The sequence below is a fragment of the Lactuca virosa genome, chromosome 2 (genome assembly GCF_052849685.1).
Source record: "Lactuca virosa cultivar CGN04683 chromosome 2, Lactuca_virosa_CGN04683_v6, whole genome shotgun sequence".
Classification (NCBI taxonomy): domain Eukaryota; kingdom Viridiplantae; phylum Streptophyta; class Magnoliopsida; order Asterales; family Asteraceae; genus Lactuca; species Lactuca virosa.
In genome coordinates this window covers 35,025,311-35,045,621 of record NC_136427.1, presented here as the reverse complement: position 1 = coordinate 35,045,621, position 20,311 = coordinate 35,025,311, and the positions used below count along the sequence as shown (strand labels likewise).

Here is a 20,311-nt window from a genome sequence, read left to right as displayed (position 1 = left end):
ACCCCTTAGAGTTTTTGTAAGTAGGTTTGGAAGGGAAGCATTGAACATTCATAATATTAACACGGCCACTGCCGTAGAAGCTTTCAAGATGTCCTAAAGAAAAATTATCCTTTCTATGAAGATCTTTTGATGAACGCATGCAAGAGAATGAATGAAGTCATAAGTACAACATTGAGATTCATCAGACTAAAAGAAGAAAAGGAAATTCAGAAGAGAACTAGCACTCCAAATACATATGAAAATCCTAATAGGAAGGCCGATTCCTCGACCCAAACACGCTATAAATCAAAACCATACTCCAAACTTGATCATCATACGGTTAATGCCATTGATAATGAGAGGGGGAGATGAATTCGCTAGGATCACTGACTATTTTTTTCTATGGATGTTTTAGGTCTAATCTTTGTTATGCAAGATCTTGGTGAGAAAGCAAGGTGGTCGTGGAAAGGAGAATGATCAAGTGGATGGAAAGACAAATCTAAGTGGTGCGCATACCACAAAGATTTTGGTCACATCACCGAGGACTATATGGGCCCCAAGAAGGAAATTAGTTATATCCTGAGCAAAGGATATCTTAAAGAAATCCTAGGAAGAAGGAAAGAAAGATTAAAGAAAAGGAGCAAGATCCTGCGTAGTTCCTGGAAAAACCAAGACCCCCTCCTTCAAACGCCAAGTAATTAATGTTATTTCTGGGGGTTATGATATTTGTGGAACTTCTTACTATGCAGTGAAAAGACACACTAACGTATCCAAGGTAGAGAAAGAAAAAATACCCCAGAAGAATACATCAATAACATGCGAGAAAGAAATCACCTTATATGAACAGGACAGAGAGAACATCCAAGATCCTTACCATGATGGATTAGTGATAACTCTCTACTTTTCCAATCACTTTGTTTAGAAGGGTCCTGGTAAATGGAGGATCATCAGTAAACATCATACTGTTAGATGCTTTGACTAGGATGAATATCCTAGAATCTGAGATAATAAAAAAAATCCTCAGTATTGATAGGATTCAGTGGTGAAACGAAACATACAGTTGGAGAGATCAAACTACCTATCTACATTGAAGGGTAAACTCTATGCAACGTTTTTGTGTTATTGATGCTTTGTCTTCCTACAATGTTATATTAGGTAGGCCCTAGATCCATGACATTAAAACAGTACCAACGACATACCACCAATGCGTCAAGATGTCTACCTCTTGGGGGACAGTGAAGATCATCGGTGATCAATAAGAGTCCAAGAATGCAATAAAACCTCAATGAAGCCTTCCATAGTACCGAGAAAAGCATAACAATAAAAGCAAAGGGCACAAGGAGTATTAGAAGCAAAATAACAAGATATAAAAGAAGTGCCCTTAAATCTTCTAGATCTTGACACCAAAGTACTTGTAGGATCCTCAATACCTGAAGAAATTGAGCAAGACCTAGTGAAGTTCCTAAACGACAGAAGAAAGACCTTCATGTGGAAACACGAAGATATGACAAGTATAAGCAAAGAAATTATAACTCACAAGCTTAATATAGATCGTTCGTTCAGACCTATTCACCAAAGAGAAGGAAGTTCGCACCAGAAAGAGACCAAATCATCCAAGAGGAAGTTGAAGAACTTCTTAAGACATGAATCATTAAAGAAGTTAAATTCCCACGGTAGTTGGACAACGTAGTGGTAGTAAAAAATAAGAACGGAAAATGGCGGGTATGTGTGGACAACAAGGATCTTAATAAGGCTTACTCACAGGATCCTTTCCCTTTGCCACATATTGACTCTATGATAGATGCCACAATAGGCCATAAATTAATAACATTCATGGACGCCTCATCTGGGTTCCAACAAATACAAATGGAAGCTTATGATCAAGAAGATACTGCCTTCATAACCCCCATACATATATATTGTTATATCGCCATGCCTTTTGGTTTAAAAAATGCAGGTGCAACATATCAAAGATTAGTAAATTGTATGTTCAAAGACAAACTGGGGGACACGATGGAAGTATAGATTAATGATATGGTGGTCAAATCCAAAAAACCTAAAGATCACCTCAGGGATCTTGAAGAGGTTTTCAACATACTTGATGAATACAACATACAAAGCTATAATCAATCTAAAATACGCAACTTTAACCAAGGATATCCAAAGATTGACAGGAAGAGTGGCAACTTTGCATAGATTCATCTCAAGATCCTAAGAGATGCGTAAACCTTTCTATGATATCTTGAAGAAAAACAAGAAGTTTGAATGGACCAAAGAACATGAAGATGCCTACCAAAAAGTTAAAAAAAAATTAAGTTTAGTACAACTGTTGGTGATACCACTAGATGGGGAATCACTCCTCGTTTATCTTTCAGTTTCATCCAACGCCATTAGTGCAGTCCTTTCCAAGGATCTTGATGGAGATAACATCCTATTTACTATGCAAGTAAAAGTCTCTTGGATCCTGAAACAAGATACTCTCACCTTGGAAAATTAATACTTGCACTAGTTACAGCTTCTACCAAACTAAGACATTATTTTGAAACTCATACTATGCACGTCAAAACTAACTATCCTATTAAGAATGTCATGAGAAAACCATAAATGCCGGGTAGAATGGCTAATTGGTCAGTGAATCTCACACGTATGACATTAAATATGAGCCAAGATTAGCAATAAAGTCACAAACATTAGCAGATTTTGTGGCTAACTTTAGTGATGACCTACAACCTAAGGTAGAATTAGAAATTTAACAACTTCAGAAAGAAGAAAGAATAGGGGAGTAGATACTCTACACAAATGGAGCATCCAACTTAAGAGGAATAAGCCTTGGGGTCATACTAAAATCGCCACAAGGGGACATCCTACCCCTTGTAGTTAGTTGTAAATTCAATGCAACTAACAATGAAGCAGAATATGAAGCACTAATCATGGGGGTACAATTACCTTAGGATCTTTAGATCAAGGATCTCCAAGTATAGTTGATTCACTATTAATAACTAACCATTTCAATGGATACTATGTAGTCACGGGTGAAGGTTTAGCATTATACCTTCAAATACTTAAAACATTACATCATAATTTACAAATTTTAGTTTAAACCATGTTCCTAAAGAAGATAATATGAAGCAGACGCACTAGCAAATCTAGGATCTACCCTCAGGATCCCATCAAAGACCAAGATCCCAATAGTTCATGTAATGATACCAGAAATAGAAGATCTCACCACCTATAATCCTGATCAAGCAGCTAACATCACATCAATCAAAGATCCAATTCTCCAATCCCCTCACCAGGATCCTAATGTTCAAGATCCTGGTCCAAACATTTAGGATCCGCAACAATATAAAGATCTAGGATCCAACCCACCATAAAATACCTCCAGAATGGTATGATCCAAAAAAAGAAAAGAGTAAAAAGCATTAAAAATGAGGGTCTCGCACTTTGTGATGATCCAAGGAGTATTATACAAGAATTCTATGAAAGGGCCATATCTAAGTTTCTTGGAAGATCATAAAGCTATGGTAGTCTTAAAAGATATAAATGAAGGGGATTATGTAAACCACACTAGGGGCAGATCTTTATGTTCCAAAGTATTAAGAAAATAATACTATTGGGCAACCATGAAGAAAGAAATCTTCTTACACACTCATAAGTACGATGCTTGCCAAAGACATAGCAATATCCTTCATCAGCCAGTAGAACCTCTACACCGCATTACTCTCCTTGGTAGTTCATGAAATGGGGGATCGACATAGTCCAAAAATTGCCTAAGGCATCATGTGGAAAAGTATTCATTCTAGCAATGATAGATTACTTCCCAAAGTGGATCGAAGTTGAGGCTTTTGTTCAAGTTAGGGATAAAGAAGTAGTATCATTCATCAAGCCCAATATCCTGACTAGATTCGGGATCCCGATGGAAATCATATGTGACAACGGATCCCAGCTCATTAGCAAAAGAACATGAGACTTTTGCACTAGTTAGGGAATCAAGATGATAACGTCCACCCCGGTTCACCATTAAGCTAACGAATACGCAGAATCTAGTAACAAGATCATAGTCAACATCTTAAAGAGGAGACCATATGAAAAGAATGGGAAATGGGCTTAAGAACTTCCTTTCGTTCTATGGGCTAATAGAACTACAAAAAAATAACAATAGGTCAAACCCCATACTCCTTAGTATTTGGAGCAGAAGCCGTTATCCCAACTGAAGTGGTGATTTTGACGACAAGATACCAACTCTAGACTCAAGATAATAACAATATGATCTTGGCATAGCATCTTGATATGATTTAAGAACTAAGGGATCTCCCCAAGATTCGTAGCACTGCCCATCAACAAAAGATTACCAAAGCTTATAATAAAAATATGAAGGCCAGAAGATTCCAAGTAGGTAACTTGGTCCTCAGTAAGGCGTTTCAAAATACCAAGGATCCTAAGGCAGGTAAACTTGCACCCAAGTGGGAAGGACCCTATCTCATTGATTCAAAAGCAGGAAAGGGGAATATTGGTTGGATACTCTAAAAGGAAGTATCTTTCCAAGATCTTGGAATGGCATACACATCAAAGCATACTTCATGTAAGTCAATTTCATCACACTTCATTATAATAAAGTCATTGTACACACCTACTCCTTACCCTCACTTTTCCCTTTGATTATTTTTTCACAAGATCATTACTGACTTAAGCATCAAAGGGGCATTAGCCAAGCTAACGCCCACCCAAGCTAACATTTTCAACAAACAGAGACTTAAATATCTTAGAAACCACGAATGGTGATTAATCATCTCTCCTCTAATCATGTCAATCCCCGTGCCAATGGTGGAAGCGCCAGGCTGTGCGACGTTAGGATGTTGGGATCTCAGGCCAGGATACATGTTGAATAATACATAGGATGTATCAAACTACATAGCTATTTATTCATTAAATTAAATATATTACATAATTGTTTGAGGTATAGGTAGGTTACGAAAGCAAAGTACAAAAGCAAAGCATATAAGTGACGGGTTTTAGGCATAACAAACAAACTCAAAACTCTTAAGTGTTCGTGCAACCTAAAACAAGATCTATGTTTTCTCAATTGAACCTATAACTAAGAACATCAAACGAAACCCTAAGAACCCTAGCATATTTTTAAAATTACTAAAGAAAGGGTTTATGGTTACATACCTTTTAGTTGTTATAGCAAACAACTAGAAATTCCCTTTAAAGATCTCTTGGTAGCTTACCACCAGAAATGTCGTTCCTCTAATGGAATCACACCCAAGCTAGCAAGAAGATGACTTGAAGAAGGAGGAGAGGGAGGTAGAATTTTCGGCTATCTCTTGGAATGATATGGTGGCCAAAAATGCAAAGGCTAAGGTCCTTTATATAGTGGTACAAGGAAACCCTAGATAACCCTAATTTGAATTAAATAACAACATGAGTCTCATCTATATAACTGCTGCAGAGAAGTATGTACAACATCAGCATCTTCCACAACTTCCTAGCTATAAGACCGAACTTCTAGTGAGAACCACAGAGTCGTGGACTCTCAGAGCTACAATCACCGAATCAACTCTATCAATATGATTCTCGAGACCGGGAACCCATCAGATCTAGACTTCAGAACCCATATTCCAGGACTGATATTCATCCATTCGATGAACCCACCCCTTTTCATTGACTAAGAACACCACCAAACATGCAGAATGAAGTACTCAAAACACATCGATCGTAAATTTCATCCAATTCCAAATTCCTTAGATTTACCAAAAACCTTAAATAAACCCTTGACTTCATGACACGCCATTACCAACCACTGCTCCTATGAGCAAAGATGATCAATCCAAGAATTTTCACATTGCATCCAACCCTTATCAGCTCAGGTGTACCCCCACCTGGAAAATCACTTGAGACAATCATAATAAACCTCATGACTCGAGACTCTATAACCGATACCCAACCTTGGTAACCAAAACCCTAATAACAGCTCACAAACAAATGGGATTTATAATGCAAACACTCCACAGAGACTTCAGATGCACGATTGATACTCCTAACAACCCTTAATTGCTCACTTTATCCAAACCAGCTGGTCCGTGAGTCTCCCGATCTCCAACAATGCACCAATACTAAAAGTGCCACATGCAGAAAAAATTGATAATCATGATCACTAGGGCCACAGCCTATGTCTGGAATGCTCCCGCTATTACGCCGATCTTGTTGACATTCCATAATTTGCATGGAAACTCACGACCAGCACCATGGGGGCCTAAAGATACTCAACCTTATTCCATCGCCTTGCAGGAACCCAATCAACATCCACTCAATGCTAATCGAGCGCAACAATGCCATAATCTTTTTCCACGCATAATTCCTTTCACAATACCAACTACTACCAATGCAAAATCCGATGAAAAACATGGTCGCACACGACCCAAGAATGGGATAGACGGCCGCACTCTTGTCCCAATTCAAAAGTTATAACCTTAATAAGAACCATGCATATAATTTGAACCAAGTGCTCCATTGCTATCTTGTCAGCCCACATACACCCCTCACGACAATATCAAAGTAATTTACCACAATACACACCCTTAGGGAACCCATAACCTTACGTAAAAGGGGCCAAGTACCAGAGTTCTAACAAATGGACGAACCTTAATCATTAACATAAGACATCCTCATAAACGATCAAAATAAGATCCCATACCTTGATTGAGACTGAACAAACCCAATCAATACATAATTATCCTGAAAAAACCTTTAAGTTATCCAGAAATGTTGCTAAGACTCTAGTCGGATCCATCCAAATACCAACCCTGCCAACACGACATGCCAAAAAAATTAGATTCCACGCAGATCTAATGTCCCGCATACCCACACGGTACATCCCTATGAACCATTCTTCTGACACCAAAAACTCGAACAGATTGATGATCCTCCAAGCAAAATACCTAGTTCTCCCCGACTTAGGGTTCGAACTACCACTCACTTGTGTTGTAACCAAAACCATATCTCAAACCGGCTCAACCAGGTACAAACCATCCCTGACTCTTGGAATATATAACGCACACAATATGATCTTCCAGATAAGGACCAAGCAAACCCTGACAGATTCTGAATTTCAGATGAAGACCTAAAAGAATTTTTCCAATGATAACTACCTTTAACATTAAGGATTTCATGCAAATGCGTAAGAAAAAAAACAACATACTATCCAAAACCTACACTCCTTGCTACATTCCAAACCGTCAATCCGGTACCTAACCTGCCTATATGTTGGATTAGGTGTCTAAGCCCATAACTATTTTTGTTATGTACTTGATTTGATTATGAGCATGCTCCTTTTGGGTTGCCTTCACCATAGCAACTGATAGGATGAATTATGGAGAAAGATGATTAATTATGATTTATTAATATATTATAAAAATAATATATTAATTGAGAAATCATATTATTTAATTAGTATTGATCAGAAATTAATTTGGAATTAATTTGGTGATCAAAAGATACTGATTAAATTAACAGGGATTGGTTATTGAAATCGGTAATATTTATAGTTTGGGCTTATGGACCTTATTGGTATAAGGTGGACGAAATCTCTATGAGATTCCATAAAGATTTCGTCCAAGGCTTGTTCAATGGGAGTCCATATGTTGCTTAAGGCCTAAGCAAAGGGGATTAGGGTTTCATGTTCAAAACCCTAGAAGCCTCAACTATAAAAGGACCCCATTAGCTCCCAAAAACGGTGCCCAAGAGTTCTAAGAGAACCCTAAACATTTTTGAAGCCTCCTCCTCTCCCTCTCTCTCTTTCTCTCTCTCTCTCTCTCTCTCTCTCTCTCTCTCTCTTTATTGTTCTTCCTTGTTGCTAGTGGTGTTTATGACTCCATTAGAGGTGCAACATTTGAGGCACTAAGCTTTCAAAGGTCAATAATATTCAAGGTGAACTTGTTATTGCTACACAACAAGAAAGGTAAGATCTAAACCCTAGTTTGTATGTCAATTTTGATTGTTGTATGCTAGTCATAGGGTTATTGCTTTGGTATTCATAGTTGTATGTTCAAATTAGAAAAACCTAGATCCAAAGCAATTAGGGTTGCATGTACACCATAAGAATGCTTTTATGCTCAAAACCCAACAATGGTATCAGATCCTAGGTCATTTTTCTATTGAATAGATGCAAAAGTGAACTGTCAAAGATCAGGAAATCAAAAAACTTGATGTCTGACCGGCTGATTCGCTGAGTCCATGTATGGACTCGACGAGTTCCATAGTGGACTCGACGAGTTGAGTGACCTGTTGCCGGGATTTTCGATTTTTTGTCTAGATTTTGATTAGGATAATTACCAAAACTTGTTTTTCTTGCCTAAATTCGATTTTTTGAGATTGGTATGGATATCCTTATCAAAATTGGTGGATTTGGTTAAATATGGATAATATAGGATTATTATGATTCAAATATTTTACGTAGTAATTTTGAAAAGTTTCAAGTTACACCCTTTAGGTTTCATAGTTTAAATTTAGACTTTAAAGTTTTATTTTTTGAAATTTAAATAGTTAAACCCTAATATTTTGAAAAATTTCAAAATTTGTCCTCAATTTTTGGAATTTAAAATTTGATTAAAAGGTTTTTAATTTTGAAATATTAAATTCTAATTCCCTAGTATTTTGAATAGTTCAAATTACACCCTTATGGTTTTATTAAATTAACTAAGTGTTTAATTAAAAGAGATAATTAATAAATCCATAATTATATGGTTTAAGGTTAATCAAATTAAAAGTCTAATTTATTAATAGATTAAACCACTTAGTATTTTAAATGTATAAAATACACCCTTATACTATATAAAATTAAAAGTCTAATATATTATATATGTATAAGTAAAAGGTCAGTCTTACCGTTAGTAGGCCTCATTCACGAAGCTGGTCTATAAGGGGTGTTTAAGGAATCGGCCTGTAAAATGACTGCCATTGGGTATCCACTCTTACCCACCACAACCTTGACTAGTGGAGGGTCGTTAGCCGAACGGGTAAGATAGGACACAACCTTCCATTATAAGTATAATGAAGTACGAAGTAATTAAACACCTTTTATAAAATTCCCAAATCTTAGTTACTTTAGGAAAAATGTGAAGTTGTTGCTAACCCATGAAATTGCACATTACACCTTGTTGGTCGTTAGTGGAGCGTGTGTGGTTAACCGACACACTAATATGGGACCAATGAAGGATGGCAATGGGTAGCTCTTAGATTATCATAGATCAATGGAGCATGTGTGGTTAACCAGCACATTGATTAGGTGATAAACGTCTTCGAGAGTACCAAGCTAATTTGCATGGTTATTCACACCTTGTTTGTGATCCTCGGTATCACAGTCACAAACATGAAGGGCATAATCGAGATTAAACATGTCATTGAAAAGTTCAATGAATCTCAAAAGATCTAGGAATTTCAATTCATTTAAAACCTAATTTTCATTTCGTTTTTCATGGTGGAAATTGGTAAATCATCGTTTACCTACCTTCAAATATTCTGCAATTGGATTACGGCATCCCTCTTCCGAATTATAGAATATTGTGTTGGATCCTAGCCTTGATATTTCATTTGGGTGTTATATTAAGAAATTAAATCGACTAACTTGAATTTCTCCCTTTTATAGATGTTAAATTCTAACAACTATGGTCTTCCTGAATCCTTTGGAAAAAGCTTTCCTCATGAAGATGATGTTCCGCGATTGGATCGTGGAAACGGAAAAGATGCTTCACTTCCTCCACCTCTTCCAATAGTTCTTCCTGACCCACGTGTTCGAAGACGTGAAACGTTCAAGGTCACTCAAGCCCTATTGGCAAGAAAACACGAAGATGGAAAAGTCTATATGTGCTCACGTCTTGGAGATGAAGTTACATATTGACAGGCTGGGAATGTTGGTTGTCGATGTCTCAAGGAAATTGGTTGTTGATTTGGTTCTTCAATCACTTCCCGAATCATATAGTGAGTTCATTAAAGATTACTATATGATGGACCACGACGTGACCCTCATTGATCTTACCTATTTGCTTATTGCTGCTGAATCAGCAATGATTTGGCACACTGGTAAAGCAAATTTGACTGGTGGATCAACCTCCCAAACTTCCATGGACATTGAAAATGGCAACATTGGAAGTCCAGAAAAGTCTTCTCTTCCCAATGGAAAGGGATTGGCCATGGTCAAACCGTTTGACCGGATGGTAAAGAGAAAGGCTAAATCTAAAATTCTCCCATGTGCTATTCCAAAAGAGTCCATTTGTTTCTACTGGAAAGAGAAGGGGAATTGGATGTGAAGCTGCCATATTTACCTGAAAAATTGCAACGATGGGAGAGTCAAGATGTATGACTTTGCTTCAGGTAAAATCCACTATCTAACTCTATTAAGTTCCTATTTGTAGATTCTTAATACATGATGTGATAAGATTGCATTTTGATGTTTTGTACGATCGAAGAAAAGAAAGGAAGCTTAAAGGAAAAGTATGCTGAGTCTGATCGCGAAGAGATGGATTTCGATCACATGGTTCGATGATCGGATTTTTGAGCTGCTGCATAGGAGTTATGATAGATTGCTTAGGAATATTAGTAACATAGTTTTCATTTGTAATTGCATTGTAAGGACAAGTTTTTCCGCACTTTTATAAATAATAAATTTTTATTTTTTATCTTATTTTATATCTCGTTGCAATGTTATTTGTGAAAATTGATGTTTGTATGTTTCTATTGTTAGCAATATTGAAAATGGACGTGATTCTTAGTTATGTTATTTGTGGTAGTGTCGGAAATTTACCAAATAAGGAATGATTCTCATCACCCAAGTTTCAATTGGAAAGAAACTTGGAATCATGCAGTTGGTATTGTATGATGAATGAGAACCTTCGTATTTGGGAAATTAAGACTAATTCCTTGTCCACATAAGTATGTCAGTCAAGTGAAGGACTATGAGATCTAGTACACATTTTTGTGCATTGGACAAGTCCACCACAAACAACGATAAGAATATTCGTCATGATTTGCTAAAAGTTTAGTAAATATGGTTATGCTTACAAGATTAAGTGTAATTCTGAATCGTTGAAAAGGTTTCAATGTAAAGCAGAACGAATAGGAAGAATCAATTAGGCAGAAAGATAAAACTTTCTCCAATCTGAAAAGAAGGTATAGTACTTAAGTATCGTGTTTTATGATTAACTTAGTTATTATGAAACCATGTCACAATTGATCCTCTAATGACACCTTAGTGTGCTAGTATGGCTAAGAAGAGGAGTCGAAAATTATTGGAATGGTTAAATCAAAAGGTGAATCATACTTCGTTCCAAAATCGAGTCTTAGAGTTGAACTCCAAGATTGTGACTTGAGTGACATAAGAAGGTTTATAACACACTCATCAAATGTGGAGTAGAAAATGTCTTCTTATTCGTGCACATTTGAAATTGGTAAGTTCTGATGTCTTGAATAAGACAAAGATCAACTGAGACCAATTGTGTGAAGTGTTTGTCTTGATAAGAATCCGAACTAACTCTTGAATATTTGTTTGTCGAGGAATGTTTCTTGACAAGAGAATCTTATATGTCAAGAGGTCAGTGGGAGTCTTAATGGTCTTAAATAGCTTTAGGAACTAATCAAGAATGAACCTATTGTCTATCACTAGCACACGACTTGAGGTTTATAACCTATCGTGTTGACATATTCTTGTTTCCGTGCTATTCCGGTTGAGTTTACTATGCATGTGAGTTTTATGAGTTCTCATTTGAATGTGTAAAGGCAAAGCACCTTAATCAATGAAAGTTCATTGATCTGTATGGGTGAGCTGCTGACGCGTGCAAAATAACTACACCTAATTTTAAATTGTTAAACTAACTAACTTAACTAACTAAATTACACTTAGGCAGTGTACCTAGTCAAATTATAGAATAGTATGGGTAAGTCGGGTGTCGATCACAGGGGACGGTTTTAACTAATTAATTTACCTACTATTAAATTAACCTAATTTCCTAGCAAAGTAATGGGTTTTATCTAATTTTTCAAGTTTAGATGAACTTAATTCTTAACACAATTCAATCAATTAACAAATTACTTCTGTTTGTTCGAATCCACTTTCCCTCAATGGTTTATAAATTATTTATGACAATTCCCGTTGGTTACCAATTAGAATATTATTAGCAATTCAGTTCCAAATTTACTAATATAAATTAATTCATGTAGATCTATGTATGTTCACACATAATTTAACACATAACCAATTATTGAATAATATTGGAGTTATGTAAGATTGAGTTGACAAACACAAATTATGGTCATAATATGAGTTCTCTAGCACATCCTAATTTAATAATTCAATTACTTATTTCAGATTGGTTCGATCTTAGCTCTAATAACCTAATGTTCACTAGATTACTAGGTATTCAAATTCATGCAGATTAATGGTCACTAACACCATAGAATAAGACATTAAAGCAATCTTATATCAAATCAAGCATGCTGGCTGTAATCAATCAAACACAAGTCATAACCAACAAGTAAAGTCTAAACTAATATATTAAAACCATGAGTTCCAGCTTCATCTAGCTAACAGAAGCAACTAGATTTAGCTGGACATTCTAACAAATAAACACAAACAATCCATAGTCAAAAGCATGTTAAATGTACCAAACTATAAAGTGAATTATGAACTTTTCCTTCTTCCTTGGTGTTAGAACCAATTTCCAGGCCTTCTCTCCTCTTGATTTTCGACTTCTGAAACTCTCTAGGTCAACCAAAAAAAACTCCCCATGTCGTAAGGATCAAAAGATTATATAGATATCATTAGAATTTTGGTTTCACGTCGTGAATTATCCATTCACGTGGTGAATTGGCAGGAGTCCTTATTGGGCAAGGACTTTGACTTTGCGTGTACTCATCTTCTAGAATCCTCCATGCCACATCGTGAACGTGTGGTCCACGTCGTGAATTGAGCTGATTTCGTGGGTTTCTTTTTCTTTTATTCTCCAAGCCTCCAGAGTTCCAATCTTTGTCGTTTTTAGTCCTTATTCTTCAAGAATGCTCCTTCTTGGCTTTAAAGTGTAATTTAAACTTATAAGTATCATTATTCCATGTAAATAACCAAAATATGTATCAAAATTTACTTAAATATTGCCTAAAAATATGTATAAATATGGCAATATCAAAGTACCCCACACTTATTATTTGCTTGCCCTCAATCAAATCTAATTATTTTTAAACTCAATCCCTTATCACTAGCATCACATAGAACAATCCATTTCAAGCTCAACCATTATACCAAGACCTCAATGCGCATACTTGTGTCTAAAATCCTAACAACCTCCCAATCCTAAATACTCACAATCCTTATGAACATTCACCCCTTAGTTTATACGACATTCATTTCTGCAACCCTCCGAATCAATCCTCAGAAATATTTCTTAACCTCAAGGTAATTTTTTTAAAGCTACCCAAGCATACATAATCTAGAAATTACAACTTTTAGATACCACAATGGAGCTCTTTGGAATTCTTCACTTCTTTGATATTTGATATTTGATTTCTTTGAATTCACCACCTTCTTGTGTGATTTTTGGTATCTTCAACTTTTTGGATTTCTCCAGAATTTTTGATCATTGATCTTCATACTTAGATAGCTCCAAAAATTCTTACAACGTTTTGGTAACATCTCTTTTTTTTACATGTATAACTCATTTTTTTCACTCAAAAACCTACATGCTTAAGCAGGGGCGCTTAACTTCAACCCTTATTGATTAAAGGTATTAGTCTATGTGAAATGACTACATAAGCTTTCCTGGATAGATTTCAGGTTTAGGCTGCAAAACATATTATTCCATATAAACTACCAGATTAACTTTCATATCTCATCACTTTTCACTAAGACTTGGGAAGCCACAAATATACTATAACATATGTTGGCTCAATTAAACATTTTAGCTCGCATTAGATCATCCCATATATATAACACTAGCAACTTAAGTTAAAACTATTACTAGATTCAATTTTTAGACCATTATTTCAAATCTATTTCTAAATTTATTTCTAAATTTTTAAATTTTCTAAATTTTCTATCAATTTTCTTTTTCGACCCCTACCCCACACTTATTACATACAATGCCCTCATTGTATGAATAAAATAATTTAAAAGCAATAAAAGGGAGAAAAAAGAACAGACTCCTTTGGGATAGAAGTGGCATGATCGAACTCTAAAAGTGTGGATTCTCGTGCATCTTGAATATGGACTTCTTCAAATAAGGAACTTGGATCTTGAACACGTGAGATATGCAAATATGCCGACAACATATAGAATCGAGCCTTCAATCTTCAACAAATGTGGTGCAAATCTCCAAAGCGTAAAGAACAATGTAGGAAAGCATACGCCACATTGCATGCTACAGAAAATGAGCCATAAGAGTCTTCATAATAATTCCAAGAAGAATGGTGGTGACCCTTGTAAGAAATATGGAAAAATGATCTTCAATTTTGTGGAAATGTAACGTTCATGACGTGAAGGTAAGGATCACGACGTGAAGTAGCTAAAACGCGTATTCTGAAAATCATCAGTTTCCGATTCACGGCGTGAATAGAGACATCAGGACGTGAAAATTAGGCGGACAGAAAATACAATTCCTCCAATTCTTCTTTCAACTCTTGCACTTCAACCCAATGTCTAAATAATTTAAGACTATTCTAACTCTAATATTTTGACTCTTCTTTCTAACTTTATCTTCTCTCTTGACTCACCCCACACTTATTTTAAATTGTGGGTCTCGACTCTTAACTTTTAACACTCGGCTAAACGTATTCGCACACTCATATCTCGACATCCCTTTCCCGCGACTCCTGTAGAAAATATGAAAATAATACCAAAGGAAGAGAAAAATAAAATAATATCTTAATAGTTTTACAATCCCAAAACACACAAAAACAAACCAAACAAACTAAAAATAAACTAAAATCAATCATCATCTTCATCTTCATGTGCTCCGCTTGTTCCAGCCCCATCTCCTCTCGGCATCCAAAGCTCTTTCCATGTCGGGATATATGGGCATTGAGGTGGCACGGTGGGTGGTCTCACCACATTCATATGAGAATATATACCCTCAAGAAGTTGGGTATTATAACTCACACCCCCACGAAGGTTGTCCAAGTATGTACCCACCTGACTTTGGAATGGGTCGGTGGGTATACCGCCTTCATATCGTTGAGCTCTCCCTATTTCTCCTCGTGCTCTCATATTCCTTTTTCAGGGCCTTTGTTGAGGTTGTTCTTCTTGCTGCCCAATTTGTTGTTCATCATCCTACGGGGGCATCACAAATCTCCCCCCAACATTTACTACAACCCTCATGACACCCAAAACTTGAATAGTCAAATCATTAACCGGGAGGCGAGTAAGGTTCCTAATAAAATTAGGAGTCAAAATTCAATAATACCGGTCAAGTCGGGCGACTAAGTGTCCACCCGTGATAGGACTCTCGGGCCTAGAGCTAGCCGCCTTCCTTCCCAAAAACTGTGCGAGCATATAAGGTATGTAACAACAAACGCCGAGTGCGAGTATGCTCCACAAATAAAATAAATTTTGAATGGACACTTTATCTCCATGATGCTTATGATTGATGGAAAAAGTGATGAGGCGATGCAAAAATCGATGAAGGGACTCCTGATTTGTCCCTCACTTGCATCACGAGAATTATACTTGTGATTAAAAATAGTCCTCCAAAATTGGACATCAAACATCCCGGGGGTAAAATCCCAAACACAACCCTGCAAAAATAACATAAATGAAGGCGATTGTGTTCCTCCTCGTCTCCTCGGTATACAGCCCCATGCGCCATGCAAATTCTCGAAGGCTGCACTCGCGGTATATTCCTCCCAACCGAAAAACTAGCACCCGGTTGTAGTTGGGATCGACGGTTTTATCTTCAAAACTCACGGTAGCGAAAAATTTTACCGACAACTCCCGATAAACTGGTTCTTGGATACCGAAGAGATTTGTCCAACCATTGCAAGTGAATGTAAAGCCATATCCTTCAAACACTTTCGTCCAATATCTTTCTAATTCCAAAACCATACCAACCCCTCGAAGCCACCCCTAATCCACAATAGGAGCGATTGCAAAGTCTCGGTTGTATAACCATCCCAAACGATTCTCATAATTGTTCAACAAGGCTCGTGATAAGTTTTGTGGAAACCGATATAGAGGGTGTATGCTTGCCAAATCAATAGGTTCATGTTCTTGCTGGACAGCTCTTCGAGAACCCATTTTCCTGAAATGACCAAAAAGAAACAAAACAAACCAAAACAAACAAGATATCCCATTAAAAAGTGAAACAACAAACGGGTCGCCCAGTTTTCACGACGCGAACTGGTGTTTTACGTCGTGAACCGTAGTCGGGACGTGAATTTGCATCGGTCATTATATGGTCAAAATCCATACTATATTTCACTTGGGGTTGTTTATTTCATCAATCTATGGCCATGCATTCAGAAATTACCAACCAAGTTATTAAATTTTGGGATTTTTACATCTAAATAAACCCTAACCACTAAATGCTTAAAATATGAAGAAGATCATAAATTAGTGGATAAAACACTTACCAAATGTTGCTAGGAGACAAGAAATGCAAGCAATTTGTGAAGAAAATAGTAGAAAATTGGTTGTGGGGTTAATTGCTTCCGTTCGTGCGCAAAAGAGTAAACAAATGGGGGAATGGTCAAAGTGTTTGGTATAACTGGCCCCCCCCGGTGAATTTTAAAGTTCACGACGCGAACTACAATTTCACGTCGTGAATTTATTGTTGGGATAATATGTTAATGGTTCTATCCTAATTAAACTCAGTGGGCTTAAAAATTTGGGCTAAACTATGTCAATATCATATGTCTTACTTATTCACTTATTCACGTCGTGGAGATAAGATTCACGTCGTGGAGATAAGATTCACTTCGTGAATCGTAGTCTGGACGCAAAAATAAGTCTAATAATAATACTAATTATATTAATTGTCTACCACTTAATTTTTAAAGCACTCCAAATCTGATTTCTACCATTTAAGAGATTATTAGATGATTAGATGATCAATTATCCTAAAAAAACTAAAACTAAAAGCATAAACGAACGAAAAGAAAATTCAAATATGGCTCGGGTTGCCTCCCGAGAAGCGCTTCTTTTTGTTGGAGTCATGAGCCGGACTCCGTGCCTCCTCACGTTGAGTTTTCCGGAGAGTCCATCATCTTGAACCTTACTCGTTTGTAAGCAACCCTTCTATTGAATGCCTTTCTTGAACTTTCTTGCATTGTTGGGTTGACATCTTATTTATGTTTCCGCTTGGGTTCTTTCTTCATTCTCGTGTCTTTAGCTTTTGTCTTGTCTCTTTTCGGGTTTTTCTTGTCAAAATCAGACTCATCACTCTCTTCTTCTTTTTCTTCAATCAGCTTTGTGACTTGATCTGGTGGTCTTGTAAAAGCAAATACCTCAAAAATTATTGGCGTTGAAACTGGAGGTTTCGAGTGGTTTTCTTATTTTTCCAATTGCTCTTCAAGTTCTTTATGCTCCATGAAGATTGTGCTTCCTTGCTTCACCAGATTTTCCTTAGCACAAGATGAGAAAGGAAGAGGTGGTCGATAAGCTCAACAACAGAAAAATCATAATCTTCTTTTATTGCCCAAGACGTGGCACTATTGCCTCCACGTCGTGGCGACTGGCAAACTTCACGATACTCTCTTCTTCTTCTTTCTTTTTTACTTTGAGTGATTGATTAGACTCCTCTTTAAGGTCCTTCATATGCACCAATTCATCTTGTTCTTCTTCTGTATTAACGGCCATGGCTTGAGCATTTTGGATTGACTCCATTTTTCGTGATGGTGAATCCGATAGCTTTTCTGGTACAAGCCTTGTTAATTGCACCACTTGCGTACATATACTTAAAATAGATTCTTTTTGTTCTCTAAGTATTGCGTCTGTAGCATCATGTCATTTTTTGCTAGCTTCCATGAATCTAAATAACATTGACTCGAGAGCAGATATTTTCTCAGATTGGACTTGCTCAATTTGGTAGAGATCATGCTTAAGTTCTTGCATTTTTTCACAACTCGTTCTCTCTTGTACTCCACCTCACAATCCCTTGTAGAATGAGGTCCTCCACAAGCTCCACATCTATCATGAATTGATCCACCCATTTTTGTGATCTTTTCCTCCATTGCATCGAGCTTTTCAATTACAGAACTGATAGTATCTTGACCTCCATCTTTACTTGACTTTCCTCTAGTCAAATCCTTCTTTGAGTTGTGATACTATCTTGAATGCTTAGCGAATTCTTCAATCAAAGCTTTATTTGTTCCCGTATTTTTCTTTGTCATGGGCCCTTGCGAGTCTAGAAGTTGACGAGTGCACAAATTGACTCCATCATAAAATATCGAGATTTCTTGTTGCACATTGAATTCATGTTGAGGGCAATGTCGTAACAATCTCTTGTAACGTTCCCAAGCTTCGTATAATGACTCCCCCTCTAATTGTTGAAAATTATGGATGTTTCTTTAAAGCTTTGCTACTTTTGAAGGAGGAGTAAACTGGTTGATGAACTCAGTCTTAAATTCAGCCCATGTCGTGATTGCTCCAAAGGGAAGTGATTTTAACCATTCCTTAGGTTCTCCCTTCAATGTGATCGGAAAAAAGTCGAAGCATCACAACATCTTTACTCACGTTTGGTGCATTAAAATAATGTGAAATCTCCACCACCTCTTCTATATGCTCATAAGCATCCTCGTGCTCCTTCCCATAAAAAGGTAGATATTTTAGCATGCCAAGAATATGTTGTGGTACTTCAAACTTTGTAGTGGCTGGGATTTTTGGTGGATCAAGACCCCATCTGTTGTCGTTCCTTATATGTCGCTTGTACTCTTCCATTGACATGGTCGTGATGTCCCCCATTTTTTTCATGCTAAGATAAAACTAGAAAAACACACGTAAAAGGAACAAAAAACAAATAAACGAAAAACTAACTTAAGCGAGACCACGACGTGGTGAAGATTACTACGATGTGGTTGTGTCTCAGAGAGAAAAAAAACTAAAATAAACAAATGAAACAAAAGTAACTTTTTGTGTTTTTACCCCACAAAAAGGATCGAATAACTAAAAGCAATTAAAATAATAATCAAATAAGCCATTCCCCGACAACGGTGCCAAAAACTTGATGCGTGCAAATAGCTACACCTAATTTTAAATTGTTAACCTAACTAACTTAACTAACTAAATTGCACTTAGGCAGTGTACCTAGTCAAATTATAGAATAGTGTGGGTAAGTCAGGTGTCGATCACAGGGAATGGTTTTAACTAATTAATTTACCTACTATTAAATTAACATAATTTCCTAGGAAAGTGGTGGCTTTTATCTACTTTTTCAAGTTTAGATGAACTTAATTTTTAACACAATTCAATCAATTAACAAATTAGTTATGTTTGTTCGAATCCACTTTCCCTCAATGGTTTATAAATTGTTTATGACAATTCCCGTTGGTTACCAATTATAATATTATTAGCAATTCAGTTCCAAATTTACTAATATAAATTAATTCATGTAGATCTATGTATGTTCACACATAATTTAACACATAACCAATTATTGAATAATATTGGAGTTATGTAAGATTGAGTTGACAAACACAAATTATGATCATAATATGAGTTCTCTAGCACAACCTAATTTAATAATCCAATTACTTATCTAAGATTGGTTCGATCTTAGCTCTAATAACCTAATGTTCACTAGATTACTAGGTATTCAAATTCATGCAGATTAATGGTCACTAACACCACAGAATAAGACATTAAAGCAATCTTATATCAAATCAAGCATGCTGGTTGTAATCAATCAAACACAGGTCATAACCAACAAGTAAAGTCTAAACTAATATATTAAAACCATGAGTTCTAGCTTCATCTAGCTAACGGAAGCATCTAGATTTAGCTGGACATTCTAACAAATAAACACAAACAATCCATAGTCAAAAGCATGTTAAATGTACCAAACTATAAAGTGAATTATGAACTTTTCCTTCTTCCTTGGTGTTAGAACCAATTTCCAGGCCTTCTCTCCTCTTGATTTTTGACTTCTGAAACTCTCTAGGTCAACCAAAAAAAACTCCTCAAGTCGTAAGGATCAAGAGATTATGTAGTTATCATAAAATTTACGTTTCACGTCGTGAATTGGCAGGAGTCCTTATCGGGCAAGGATTTCGACTTTGCGTGTACTCTTCTTCCAGAATCCTCCATGCCACATCGTGAACGTGTGGTCCACGTCGTGAATTGAGGTGATTTCGTGGGTTT

General features: G+C 36.5%; 1 non-coding gene across 1 annotated transcript; it reads left to right on the top strand.

Annotated features, from left to right (window-relative positions):
• Positions 1-18,424: 18,424 nt before the first annotated feature.
• On the top strand, positions 18,425-18,530 carry LOC145162050 (small nucleolar RNA R71). Its single transcript, XR_013738906.1, has one exon. It is a non-coding gene; the product is annotated as a small nucleolar RNA R71 (small nucleolar RNA).
• Positions 18,531-20,311: the final 1,781 nt, after the last annotated feature.